We start from the raw sequence: 13,471 nt of genomic DNA on the forward strand, positions 1-13,471 counted from the left end.
ATAATATCAAGATGTTACTACTTATCATTTTCCCTTCAGCCTGCCAAATGGTCCAGAAAAATTCCTGATGTTCCACCCAGTCAGAGGAAAGCAGCAGCTAAAGAAATAGGAAAAGGAATACTGGCAAAAAGAGTCACCCAAATGGTCCCCACAGACTAGCAAGGATTCTGAACTTATTTGAAATTCTTTTTGGTGCCAAAGTAAAACAGGGACCTAAGACCGATCATGAATCTCAGCAACTTGAATCAATTCGTCATGGTTCAGTCCATTCTACCCCTATTGCGCAAGGACATTTGGATGTTCTCAACAGATCTGCAGGATACTTACTATCACATCAAAATAAACTGCTGATCCAGTTGGTACCTATGCTTCCATCTGGGAGACAATCACTACCAGTTCTGGACCCTGCTCTTTGGCCTCACCACAGCCCCCAGGGTGTTCACCAAGTGCATGGCAGTGGTTGCAGTTCATGTGAGACTGCTAGAATTCCAGGTGTTTCTGTATCTTGATGACTGGCTCCTCTCTGCTCTCACCATGCATCTATTGATTCAAGGCAGAGACTATTTTCTCCAACTTTGTCTTAACTGGGCATCACAGTGTATTACACCAAGTCTCAGGTCTCCCCCACTCAAGTCCTGGAATTCATTGGTAGTCATTTGGATATGGTGGCACAGATCGTAAGTTTACCACAGAAAAGGTTAAACACTTTACAGAGCCAAGCTTCCCACATTTTCTCTCTTCCTTCTCCTTCATCAGAGTGGGTATTGCAACTTCTTGGATCTATGGCAGCTTCCATAACTGTAGTACCTTTAACAAGGTGGTACATGAGGGTACTGCAATGGATGCTTGCAGTTGAATGGTCAGTAAGACAACACCTCCTGTCCACACCAGTATGGATTACAAGGATTTGCATAGAACATATAGCCTGGTGGATCACTGCAAAAGAAGTTTCTCAGAACTACCCTTTTATGTTTCTGGCACCCCAAGCCTTAGTGACTAGGGACATCTTCCAACTAGGGAAGGGGGGTGGAGGCATTACTTGGAAAGGATAGTCCAAGGCACTTGATCTCATTTAGAGGTCAATCTTCACATTGGTGTCCTAGAAATGAGGGCAGTCCTGTTAGCATTGCGGGCATTCCAAGTTGCTCTCCCTCCAGAGATGGTCGCTATTCAGACAGACAGTATGTCATTTGGTCTGGTACATTGACAAACAGGGGAACCTGATTCTACCCCTTGTGTCAAAGAGGCAATTAGAGTATGGTAGTAGACAATCTCTTCTCGTTGCTTTCTTTTGACAACGCATGTCCTGGGGAAGTCCAGCATGCTAACAGACAATCTGAGCAGGTCCACCTTACTCCCTCATGAGTGGTCTCTCAACCCCGTAGTTGCTGAAACAATTTTTCGTCACTGGGGGACAACTGTGCTGCAACCTTTTTCTCTTCCCCTCTCAACTGATACTTTGCCTTATGCCTCCCCCAAGAGGGGGAGTCATCAAGAGACTTTCTGATTCACGATTAGTCCCCTACATTCCTTTACGCCTTTCCTTCAACTCCTCTCATTACCAATTTTTGTTTCAGAAGAGCAAAATAATCCTTATTGTCCCATTCTGGCCTTGGCAAGTATGGTTTCTTTTCCTGTGTCCTCCCTCCCTGAGTGTTGGATCCATCCCTGGATCCTTTCTCATCCATCAGGGATAACCCATCCAGACATTCTGCCCCTCAAATTAATTGCATGGTTTCCTCCCCTTCCAATGATGGCCAGACTGTCCAGGCTTTCTTCCCTTCTTTGACATACCCTCATATCCTCTCAGAAGAATTCTACTTGGAAGATGTATAAGCACAAATGGGAAAGATTTTTCCTTTGGCCTCTACAAAGACAACTAGACCTTTTTCAGTGCCTGTTCCAACTGTCCTTTATTTTCTTGCTTCCATTTTCAATGGAAGAGGTAGCTATTATACGATAAAGGTCCAACTTGCAGTTGTCTCTAATTTTCACATAGGAGATAATCATTTGTCCATGGCATCATCAAGACTATGTAAACCCTTTCTTAAAGGTAAATTTTTATTGTGACCTCCTATGAAGGATCCTCCCCTTCCATGTGATTTAACAATACTAATTCAAGCTGTGACTTACCCCTTTGAACCATCTCCAAAGGCGGACTTATTTTTATTTTCTTGGAAAACCATTTTTCTGGTTGTGATCACATCAGCCTTGCAGGTATCACAACTCTAGGCTCTTTCTTCCCAGTCACCATATTTGAACATTAACAAAGACAGGATGTCCCCCCATACTAATTCTTCCTCTTTACTTAAGGTGGTTTCAAAATAGCTATAAATCATTCCATCAACCTTCCTGTTTTCTTCCAAAAATTTCCAGCAAAGGATGATATATGCTGCACCTGTTGGGTGGTCATAGACAACATAGATTCTGTCTCCACAGAACTAAAGATTTCAGAAAGTCAGACCAACTATTTGTTGGCTTTCCCAAAGCCAAATAGGGCAAGTCAGTCTTAAATGTAAATTTGGCCAAATGTCTCACTGCTTGCATTTCTTTTGTTTATGGGAAGAAATGGTTGACACTACCTAAACTTACCAAGGCTCATTCCACCAGATCTGTGGCTACATGTTTTGCTTTCTGGTCTAGGTCTAATACTCATACCTTTATTGCTCATTACAAATTGGACATTTTGTGTAGAAATAAGGCAGTGATTGGCTCTGCTATACTCCAGAATATCCTTCCTTGAGAACCACCCTGCTGTTTCCTTAGCTGGCCCAATTGGTTGACGAACAAACAAAAAAAATACAACAGATACAAAAATTGTGTGCTCACCACAACAATGCATCTGTGTTGTATGTTTTTGTCCTTCCTCAGCCTCCTACCCTCCAACTCCTTTCCTACTTAGAAGATTTACATTTGGTCTCCTAGTATGTCCTGAACAGTGTTATCTCACCTGCCTTCTGATGAGCTCCAGTCATTCTCTTCCTTTCCTTCTAGTCTAACTGGAATCTGATTTGTAATTAGACTGTCTTGCTATTGACTGTGTTGTTATAGGCAAGATAATAGGCGGAATAGAAGGTAAACTTGATTTGGGATAATCTAGGCTACAAATGATTATTGATAAGGAGTTCGAGCTACAGAGCCAAAGTTTATGGAAGTGGCTGAAGTCATATCCGAGGTCTGATCCAAGACCCCATCATTTGCAGAAGGCTGAAAACAGACAACACAGATGCATCATTAGGGTGAGTACATAACTTTTGTTACTACAACATCAGTAAGGGAAATTATTTATATTATATATGAAGAAACAGCATTTACTGCAGATTGTAAACACACCTGAACAGAACATACTTGATATTGTTTGTGTTTCTAAGGAGATGATTGCTACATCATTGCATGTTTGCCACTTTTGATGTGCAGTGATCACAGGGTTAGCAGTGATAATAGGGTCATAAAGGTAAGCTACTGCTAGATAATTGTACCAAACTGAATTCTAAACAAATGTACAGATGATTACTAGACTGTACGGAAGTAAAACAGTCACTTTTTAAAACTAATCTGAGTAATGCATTCATTGGTAAGACAGCACAAGGAATGTGACAAGTTTTGAAAGGGGAACTGAATGCAAAACATAAAAAAATGTTTAACCTTGGGATGTAGGCAGACAAGGTCAGGAGGTTGTATTTCCATAAGAACAAGATACTTAAGAAATAAGAATGTAAGAAATACAAATCAGATCCTTAATAGGAATCCATTTTATAGGTATCTGAGATGTGGTAGGAATAAAGACATGCAAATTGCTAAGTTCTTCATAGATTGTAACATTTGTTCTGAAACATAATTTATATAGAGTTATCTTCAGCCTTTAATACGGTCACATATAAAACATTTATCAGTAAATGAGAACAGCTGTATATCATTGTAATCTTGATAAGATGAATAGCTGTGTGACTTAGAAGTAGGACATGGCAGGTGTCATATAGCGATTGTACAAGTGAAATTCTACGTTACAGTCAGAGTGCCCCACCAGATTCCGTCCTACACCCTTATTTAGGTTGTATCTTTTGGATCTGTCTTTTTCATTTGAAGTGTTGCTAAGGTTTGTTTGCAAATGTCTTGAAAGTGAGGAACCTGATTACATCTTTTACAGATATGGAGTGTCTGCGAAAGAAGTTGAATAAATTGGTTATTTGGGGAGAGGACAATAATATACCGATAAGTGCATCAAAAACAAGTATATGAGATTTAGGAGACCTAGATTAAAGGGAGAATATTTAATACATCACATATTGATTGAAACTGTGGATTAATTTAAGACCTAGGTATATGGGTAGACCTATCTTTTAGTTTTTTTATTATCTTATTAACCAAATGGTTAGTGATAGTTATTAAACTACATGCTGTATAAAAAGCCTAGACAGTCAGAAATGTCATTGTTTGAGTATTATAGAAACCTTCTAAAAAAAGTAGTATGAGTAAATTGGAAAAGTTACTGCAAAACTATTATGAACGTAAAATATCTGAAATTGTACATTGTCTCATATTGATATTTATGAAGACATCCTATTCAAGTATATAGGACATTGGACACATTTACCTTCAGGAACATGTGGAGGTTATCTGGGGTCATCTAAGAACAGTAGAAAATGTCAGATAATCTATGTAGAAGGTTATATAGGAATGAGAAATGTATGTATTTGTTTCCTGACAGAGTAGCTGATGCTTGGAATAGAGTACCACATTGTATTAAATCAAACACTAGTTCAGATATTTTTAAGAATAACTTGGGCACTTATTTTGGGGGTTAATGTTTTGGTATATTGGCGGGCTAGAAGGGCATTATTGCCAATGCTTGCAATATTTGCATATATGTACATGATGTTCATCGTGTTACACTGCTGCAGTCTTTACACTTGGGTTATCCTGCCGTCAGGCGGTTCCCCAGTCGGCCTGGGTTCCAAAGTCTTGGTCTGGCATCGGTTGCTGTCACCTCCTCCCTGACATCAGTGCGACAGTTGTATATAAGATGCAGCCGACGCCATTTTCTGCAGTCTTTCTTGCCGCACAGTGGCCGAAGCAAAAGCAGTTCGAAGTGCTGGTCGGCCGACTCCTGAGATTTTCATTCCGAATCCAGAAACCGAAGTCTTCTACAAAGTTAAGTACCCCGTTGGAGAAACTTTTTCTTGCCTCAGACCGATGTCAGTAAAAGTTAATAACTGTATTTCTTGTGGGAAGCAAATACCTCATAAGGATTTCCATTCTTATTGTATCCCATGCCTAGGCCCAGACCACGACGTCACTGGTTGTCGGTTTTGTGCTAGGTTTAACAAGCGCACTATTAAACGTCTGTTTGATTTTGCCCGACATTATTTTGGCAGAAAATTCACTTACACCATGCCATCGGAACTTCCGACGACCGGAATACATAAAAAGCGCAAAGACAAGGATAGGCATCCGAGGCCCAAAACTGACGACAAAGCCTCTTCTAGGCCAGTCGCCGGTTCTCCGGTTTTCAGCGAGGCACCTTCGCAGCCCCTGATGACTGCTTGTGTAGAACCACAGGCTGCCTCTGACTCCCACGTGGAGTCGGCTTGGCCATCGGACGCACAAGATTTTCAGCCTACCGAAACTAACCCTTCAGAGGGATCCCGAGTAGCTGAACAACACACAGCTTCAAAGGGTTTTTTCAGACCTACTTAGTTAAGCATTAAACCTTCTGCTAAGTCTAAACTTCCTTTAAAAACAAAGAAACAAATACAGCATTCTCCAGGACAGGCCTCCATGCCTAAGAAACAAATAATGAAAATGGCCGAAGACCTAATCACTCTGATCAGGGGGTCCCATCCCCCTCCTGATAAAAGGCCTAGACAGGATGCAGACTATAACTCATCCGACCAGGTGTCCATCTCTTCAGATTCATCCTCAGACCTAGGATATTCCTTACCCCCTTATGAGGATTCTGATGCTGAGGAATCTATTCCATCAGCCTCTCCGCCTGAGGACTACTCCTTTGGGGAAACCTTACATACCATGAGGGAGCATTTCCATTGGGAAGGCCAGGATTACTCAGAATCCAAGAAAAGACTCAGAGACTTCCTTTTATTACCTCAACACAGACCCCTTGCTATTCCGCCAGTGTTAGATATTGTGGATGATGTGTATACTGAATCCAGCTTAAATCCTGATTCTTTACCTCCAGCCCCAGTTAAGCTTGACAGATACTACAGAGTCCCTGACTCTCACAAATTTCTTTATAAAAGCCCTGTTACTGACCCTGAAACTATTTCTCAGGGACCCAAAGGGGTTAAGGCCTCATCAGCAAAGAATCCAGTCCCCTCTGACAGAGACTCCAGAGCATTAGACAGATGGGGGAAGAAAGTATATATGTCTGCAACTTTAGCAATGAGGGCCTCAAATTGCCAGTTTCACATGCTAAAATATCAGCAATTTTTGATATCTCAGTTGAAACAAAAAATGCTTCCAGATTCAGATCCTCCTAATTTCAAGAAAATGCAGGATTTATTGCATGCAGCTGAACAAGTGGGAAAACATAGTTTGCAATGTGGTTTTGATTCTTTAGAGGCCTCCTGTAGAGCAGCAGTTACAGGTTCTCTCATTAGAAGACATGCTTGGTTAAAAGAGCATACGTTACCAGATCATGTTAAAGCAAAACTATTGGGTGCACCTTTGCAGCAGGATGTGTTATTTGGAGTTAAGGCAGAAGAGGTATTAAAGAAAATGGAGGATAAGGCAAAAACTATGCAAACGGTGAAGGATTTCTTACAGGTTCAGCCTCCTTGATTTAGCAGAAATTGGTCAACAAAGAATTGGTCCTTTCCAGCTACAGACAGACCTCAAAGGGGCAGATACAGACGACCAAGAGGTAGAGGTCAACCACAAGGTCCTTACAGGCCTCGACAATGGGGTGTATCAGGGCAGAAGGAAGGGGAAGACAGGCCCCAACCATATAAAAAACAGCCCCAATGACTTCCCACTACAGCTGCCAAACAGCTCTCTCTTGGCAGCTTCCTTGGGAGGAAAACTGGCACTTGGCATATGATCACCAAAGACAAATGGGTTCTCAACATTGTATCTCAAGGTTACAGGTTCCACTTTAACACTCTGCCAAGGTTAAAAGGAATGCCATATCTGCCACCAAATCAATGGGCAGAGGCTCAAAAACAAATAACAGCACTCATGGACATGAGAGCTATTCAAAAGGTACCACCACAGGAGCAAGGACAAGGATTTTACTCAAGACTCTTTCTGGTTCCCAAAAAGGACAAGGCCTGGAGGCCCATTCTGGATCTTTCTTCTCTGAACACTTACCTGGATGTTCCGAAATTCAAAATGTTGACACTACAGCAGCTTCTTCCCATGCGGGGCAAGAAAGTTTGGCTTGTAACATTGGACCTCAAGGAGGCATACCTGCATGTCCCTATCAGACAAAACTGCAGAAGATACCTCAGATTCATAGCTGGTTCAATGCACTATCAGTTCTCTGCACTGCCCTTTGGCTTATCTACTGTGCCCAGGGTTTCACAAAGTGCCTAGCACCAGTAATTGCATTTTGCAGACAGAAAGGAATTCAAATTTATCTGTACCTGGACAACTGCCTGATTCAAGCAGAGAGCAAGGACATTCTTCTAAAGCATCTGGCATTTGTAAAAAAAGTTATTAAGTTGCCTAGGGTACACAGTAAATGGAAAGAAATCAAAACTAGTGCCCTCACAAGAGATAATATTCCTGGGTGCCAGCTTGAATACAACGGCCCAGATGGCTTATCTCATGCCAGACGAGCAAGGACTACTGACTCAATATTTTCAATTGATGGCAACAAGAACCCAACTCCCTGCAAGAAAAATTCTGCAGGCCTTGGGTTACATGGCATCTTGCATTCTACTAATTCCATATACCAGACTGCATATGAGGAAACTACAATGGTACCTAAAGAGTGTCTGGTCACAACACTGTCAAAGTTTGGAAACAGTTATACCACTAATCCCTTGCCTTCAACAGGAGTTTCGATGGTGGGCTCAAGCTTGTCACCTCAACAAGGAATAGCCTTTTACTCAACCCACAGCCAGGCAAACACTGACAACAGATGCATCGGATTACGCCTGGGGAGCACACATGGCAGGAAAATGTATTCAGGGCAAGTGGCCCGCAGAACAAAGACATCTTCACATCAATCAAAAAGAGATGCTGGCTGTACAAAATGCCCTGATAGCCTTCAAGGACCTGCTACATCCAGGACAACTACTACTAAAGACAGACAACACCACAGTTATGGGGTACATAAACAAGCAAGGGGGCACTCACTCTTATCCCCTCTGCAGACAAGCCATGACCTTGTGGAACACAGCTATAAACTATCAAGTTCATCTGCAAGCACAATTCCTGCCCAGACAGAAAAACACACTGGCAGACGACTTAAGCAGAAACATCATGGATCCCCATGAATGGGAATTGAATCCGCAAATATTCAGAATGATAACACAGAAATGGTGGAGCCCGGACATAGATCTGTTTGCATCCCCAATGAACTGCCAGCTACAGAAATTCTGCACAAGGACTTACCATCCACAAGCATGGAAAGTGGATGCCCTTTCATTCAGCTGGAGAAACCTACAAGTATATGCTTTCCCACCACTACCTCTCCTTCCAAAGGTACTCATAAAAGCCAGGCAAGAAGAGTCAAAGATGATCCTGATTGCATCAGATTGGCCATGCCAGCACTGGTACCCAATCTTAAAGAACTTAGCACAAGGACCACCCTGGATTTTGCCTCAAATCCCACATCTGCTGACTCAGCACAACAATCAGATACTTCACAGCCAGCTAAAGACTTTAAACCTAGCTGCGTGGAATCTTCTTTAGTCAAGCAAGCAATGCCTCTCTCCAAAGCTGTTATGGATGTCATTCTGGAGGCCAGAAGGCCTAGTACCAGGAAAGCCTATTCGGATAAATGGAAGAGATTCTGTGCCTGGAACCAGGCTCACAGACTTGACCCTCTTGTCCCAAATATTCCTCAGATACTACAATATTTAACTGAGATGCTGGACAAGGGCCTCTTCTTTTCATCCATCAAGATCCATGCCTCTGCCATCTCTGCTCATTACAACACGGATCCACCAATTTTCTTTAATCCTTTGCTAAAACAGTACCTCAGAGGGGCTAAAAACATAAGACCGCCCCGTAGAGCACCTACTCCAACTTGGGACCTCAACTTCGTGTTGAAAAATTAACTTTACCTCCTTTTGAGCCAGCTAACACAGCAGATTTAAAATATATCTCTTGGAAAACTGCTCTGCTCCTGGCAATAACATCAGCACGAAGAGTTTCAGAATTACAGGCACTAATAGCAGTGGAACCTTTCATCATTTTCCACCAAGACAGGGTGTCTTTAAGAACTAACCCTACGTTTATGCCAAAGGTGGTATCAAGTGTGGCTCTAAACCAAACTATTCACTTGCCAATGTTTTATCCAAATCCACAGAATAAAGGGGAGAGACTACTGCATTTTTTGGACATACGCAGGCAGTTATGCTTCTACTTGGACAAAACTAAAGCTTTCAGAAAATCTGAGCAATTACTGGTAGCATATGCTGCAGGAGCACAGGGAAAAGCCATTTCAAAACAGACAATTTCAAAATGGATAGGACATTGTATACGTTTCTGCTATACGCACCATGGGAAACCTGTGCCTAACAGCTTTAGATCTCACTCCACCAGGGAAACAGCCACTTCAACTGCCTACCTCAGAGGAGTACCTACCAAGGATATTTTGGAAGCAGCAACTTGGAGTTCTATACACACCTTCACCAAGCATTACCATCTGCCTCTATACTCTTAAATCCAGAGCTGGCTTTGCCACTGCAGTGCTGCGGGGCCTTATAGCCACCCCTAATGCCCTATAGAACCAGCCACCCTACCTCAGCTTTGGGATTCTACCCAAGTGTAATGACTGCAGCAGTGTAACACGATGAACATAGTACAGTTTTGTACCTACCATAAATGTAGATGTTCGAGTGTATACACTGCTGCAGTCCAGGTTACCCTCCCTCCTTCCCCTCTTACTTGCTGGTGCGTACCTATTTCTTCTACCCTTTACTACCTATGGGGAGTATTTGCTGTTAACTGAAAATTGTTGATTGCTTTTCTTATGTATGTTTTATTAGCAATTTGAATTGCTTACCTTTTGGGGGGCACCTGACATCTGGGGCAAGAAAAACTGAAGAAAATGGCGTTGGCTGCATCTTATATACCCCTGTCGCACTGACGTCAGGGAGGAGGTGACATCAACCAATGCCGGACCAAGACTTTGGAACTCAAGCTGACTGGGGAACCGCCCGACGGCAGGATAACCTAAGTGTAATGACTGCAGCAGTGTATACACTCGAACATCTACATTTATGGTAGGTACAAAACTGTACTTTTGTATTGAACCCACACTGCCATGCGCAAGTCATACTGTAAGCCTAGGGGAATTCATTTTGCAGAGGCACTTTTCCCTTCCAGAGGGCAGGCATACTGGTGCTCAGAAGTGCCCCCAGAAGGGGAGGGGGGTACATCACTTCTCAACACCATTAAAGCTGACCTATTCCGATCACCTGACTCTTGCTGTAAGTGGATGAGATCTTGGGGGATTCTCTGTCAGGAATGAGTGGACTGTAATATTCTCACCTGCCCAGGAGTCCCCATCTTCTTTGACTGTGGGACAAATGAGCTGATTGGGTGCAAGTATGGGAGCCATTGGACTCAGTCCCGCAGAGTCACATGTAAATGTTTTGGAAATGAGAGTTTTTGACCTTGATTGCGTTTCATGGCTCCCTACTTCTGGGGGCAACATGTCAGTTGCCCTTTACATCAACAAACAGGGAGGAGCACACTCCTGTTACCTCCCCAAGAAGCATTAAGAATATGGCAGAGACCATCAACTCATACCACTTTGCAGTAGCAATCCATAATCTGTAGGAGGGCAATAATTTGATCTGATGTCCTTTTCATTCTTCCTCAGTAATGGGCTTGGATCCAGTCCTCGGATCCAACCCGGCTGCATGCACTACAATTCGGATCCAGCTCTGGAGCTCCTCCCTCTACCCATAATGCTCTATTCTATCCGCATTGCCTGAGGTCTTGTTTGCCACCATTGTGGGTAGATGTAAGTTTCGCTCTTGAGCATAGTAAGCAGATTTTCTTCTAATTGTTAAAATTTACATAGGTCTTCTTAAACCTTGTTAGTTTTTTCCTTTATCCTCCCTCTTAATGCTCGCTGGCATTAGGAATTTCTAGTTCCATTCTGTGACTTTCTACTAAGTTTTAGTAGTCTTCTTACCATTGTTGGTACTTTCCTTTACTTGTCAGGTATTTCCTTAAATACCATAGTTGGTATTTTTCTTCCTTCCTTTCTTTTCTTCTTCTAGGCTGTTTTGGCTTATATTACCATTTTTTATTTGGTCATTTCTGCCTGACTGCTACTTTTTCTTTCAAAAAAAAAAAAAGTTGTTATTGTTGTTTTTCTTAGTTCAGGTTTTTTTCTCCTTTTAACTATATAAGAGAAAACCGAATTTAAAAAGTGCACTTTTTGTGGGCATAAGATCCCAAACTCAGATACCCGCAAGAAGTGCACTTATTGTCTAGGACCGGACCATCTTAACATGGCCTGTTCAGTTTGCTCTACATTTAATCCAAGAAATTTATCAGACAGGCATAATAAGCTCATCCTTAAAGGGTTACTTCCTGCTTCTTCTGGGACTCAACCCCCCTCTAAAACATCTAAATCTATTTCTTCAGATTCCAGGAAGAGGTCTGCTCTGAAGTCCCCAGTGGCTTCCTCAGAGCCAATGGAAAAGAACAGAAAAATCTTGGGTCTGACCTCCTTGGATCCTAAACCTCTTGACCCTTCCTCTGATTCAAAGCCATCATCAGATCCAAAAAGGTCAGCTGCTATAGTTATATGTCCCTTGCCGTATACTACTACTTCGGATCGTAAGTCCTTGGATCCGAGAACCAGTTCAGCTCATAGAAGTCATACCCTGGACTACCCATTAAAAGCTATTTCTCCTCTGCCCACTCAGTTATTCCAGACTTCGAAGAAACATTCTTCACCCCCTTCCACAATGTCTTCTAAGTCTTCCAGAAGCCTGTCAGAGGCAGATGTGGATAGGATGATGCATAAATTCCTCCAAGCTCCGATCCAGATGGGGGTTCTCCCACAGATCCGTCCCCTACTGGATCCGTGAATGTGCCCATAAAGTCCATTGTTTCTCCCAATCTGACCCGACCAGTGGTTTCAGAGTCCCAGATCAGAGATCTCTGAGAATTTTGGTGTCAGATCCGAGGAGAGTTCCTTCCTCCACTCAGATGATTTCCCTGACTAGCTCTGCTCCAATACCCTCAGATCAGAGCAGGTCTCAGAGCCAAGATATCAGTGCCGGATTTGATGGGTTGGGTTCAGCTCTGTTTTTGTTGGATCTGTCCTTTCCTGTCATAGCATCGACCCTGGACAGCTCGGATCAGATTCTCCCTATGAGGCTCGGATGCGGGTGTGGCCCAACCTACCCCCTTCAGAAACTTCGGCTCCATGGAGGGAGAAAAGGTTCTTCCTAGTCCCTCGGCATTCAAGGTGGTAGAAAGGACTTTTTCTCTCCATAGAGAACCATCATCTCATGTCTCGGATCCTGTCCCCTATCCCTTTTTGGCTCTGAACTCTTGAGTCCAGCAGACCTACACCACAGAGACAACCAGTTCCAGTTAATCTCCAGACAGTTCCACGAGTGGAACTCCTCCTCTCTTCCAATACCTCCCCTAAACATCCCACAGAGGAGGTTCCTCGAAAGAGGACATGTAAGAGGAGACACGTAGACTCCCCATGGAGCCTCTCATGGAAGACACTGATTTTTATGAGGGAGAAGGATCCCCCAGATCACCACCTGATGACATTTCCTTTGCAGATATTCTAGAAATCCTTAAGCAGAAAGGTGGCTGGTCATCCCTCCCAAACTCCTCCTCCTGAAAAATCGGTGTTCCTGGAGGCTTTTGGTGTGGGACCATGCGTGACCCCATCCCAGAGGACAAACTTTTTGGCCACATGGAAGGAGCAGGACACTATCAAGCCCATACCCACGCACCCAGACAAATTTTTGGCTCCTCCTTCAGACCATCCTCAGTGAAGCAAAGGAGTTGTGGTTGATGCTATTTTGGTGGCAGCAGCCACTAAATTTTTATTTATTTATTTATTGTATTTATTTAACATTTGTTTACTAGGAAAGTCAGAATGGGACAGAGCCCATTTTCAGCAGAGGCCTGGGGAGAAACACTCTAGACATGTTTTTGGAATGGGGAGGAAACCAGAGCACCCAGAGAAAACCCATGGGAACACAGAGAGGATATGCAGACTCCGCACAAAAGGAACCCTAGCCAAGAATTGTACCAGAGAACCTCTTGCTGTAAGGAGACAATGCTAACTGCT

The 13,471-nt window shown here is 43.0% G+C and overlaps 1 protein-coding gene across 2 annotated transcripts in view; it reads left to right on the top strand.

Moving 5' to 3' along the window:
- Positions 1 to 13,471, top strand: part of PTPN2 (protein tyrosine phosphatase non-receptor type 2) — a 2,647,405-nt gene that overhangs the window by 1,750,729 nt on the left and 883,205 nt on the right. The gene's annotated exons all lie outside the window — the stretch shown is intronic.

Source organism: Protopterus annectens, chromosome 3.part1 (genome assembly GCF_019279795.1).
Source record: "Protopterus annectens isolate FY-2018-M chromosome 3.part1, PAN1.0, whole genome shotgun sequence".
NCBI classification, from domain to species: Eukaryota; Metazoa; Chordata; order Ceratodontiformes; family Protopteridae; genus Protopterus; species Protopterus annectens.